Source organism: Camellia sinensis, chromosome 9, assembly GCF_055761805.1.
Source record: "Camellia sinensis isolate YWXY chromosome 9, ASM5576180v1, whole genome shotgun sequence".
NCBI lineage: Eukaryota > Viridiplantae > Streptophyta > Magnoliopsida > Ericales > Theaceae > Camellia > Camellia sinensis.
Genome location: NC_138969.1, coordinates 120,074,857 through 120,076,592, shown reverse-complemented (window position 1 = coordinate 120,076,592; position 1,736 = coordinate 120,074,857).

Sequence of the window (1,736 nt, the reverse complement as noted above, 5' to 3'; positions counted from 1 at the left end):
CAAACATGCTATCATGCTGTATGTTAATTGAAACATGCCCTAATCCTACTATCATAAGTTGGTAAATAAAAGGGAGAAAGACGTGGGGTTGGAAGACATACATCACACGCACGCACACTTATTACAGTTGTGCCCTCGCTCGGAGGGTCCGAATAAATAATATACAGTCCGAATAAATAGTACAGTCCGAATAAATATAAAATCCTAATGAATTAACAAATTAATCTAGGAAAGCAGGCAAATTAGCACGCAAATCCATGGACCGCCTCAGCTCTGTTCCAAATGATGAATGATGCATGCTTGAGTTGCCTTGGGCAGAAATCCATTACGATGCCCCAGTTTGCCTCTGTTTGCAATTGTTCTTGGAATATTACGCAACGCTCCAGAAGACCGCTGATTTCTGATTTACTGCAACAGAGAGCAACAAAGGGGCATGGCAAAGTATTTTCGCATATGTATGCATGACTACTCTTCAGGGAGTGTAGTCCTCGATCCTCATGCCACCAATCACGCATATCGATGCATGATGGCCGAGGAGTCGAATTGCACGACTCAATATGAAATGAATGCACATGAAAACACAACAAGACCTAAACTCCATCATGGGTAATCCAGGTGTCGACGACAGGGAATTGAGATACGTTCTGTCAGTCGGAGTACGAAACGTAGCTCATTTCCCGTGCTTGGGCTAACTCCTATCCCAAACACGATGCAAATGAGATGGTATACACAATGCGATTAACATATAACCTAGCATACACAATGCTATGAAATGGCATACACAATGCTCGATGTGACATGGCATACACGATGCTCTAACATGCAATCTAGCATACGCAATGCTATGGACCGAAATGACATACACAATGCACGATGGACCTACACCAACATGAATGGACCTTAGCCACACTCACATCAGTGGCCATTAGATGAAAATGAGACAACCAAAATGTGTGCACACATGCACGAATACCAAGGACCAAACCTAAGGCATCAAATGCCACTCTACCAAAGCATGGCAATGGATGAAAGATGGCATACAAACATGCAATTTCCAGCACTGAAATATGATAAACAATGGTCCCGAATTATGCAAACACGGCACAATATGCAAGCTAGGGGGCCCGAGTACCGAAACTAGTGAAGTGCGTTACCCTAGAGGTATCCAAAGCAATGCACAAATGACAAAACCAATCCCAAATAGACCCTAGGCAGGTTTGAAACAGTGGGAAATTGGCCTAAAATGATGGCTCGGAATGCAACGAAATGGAGCTCATTCAATGGTCGGTAAATAAGGCATACAAGCCCGACTCTTAAATGCATTTAAAGAGATAAAAACATGGCAATATGGCAATCAAAACAGCTCTGAAATATGATGAAAAATGACCTCAAAACATGAACACACCTCAGCACATGCATGCAATGGACCTCAAAACTCAAAGTTAAGCATGGGTATTGAACTACAAGCATGCAAAACAAACATCATTCGACCATGAGGCCTAAAAACAGAGCTGGGGTAGTCCAAAATAAGCACATTATCAGTTTATGACATGGCCAAGAAGTGCTAACATCAAGGGTCCACAAAGCATGCAAAGAAAGCTAGTGAACCATTAGTTGTTCTACAGCTATATGAAGCATATGAAGGCTCACCCAACCAACCAAAAACATAAGCATTTCATGCCAAAATATGCCCAAATACCCACTGAAACTCAGCAATGCATGCGAAAATGAGGGGC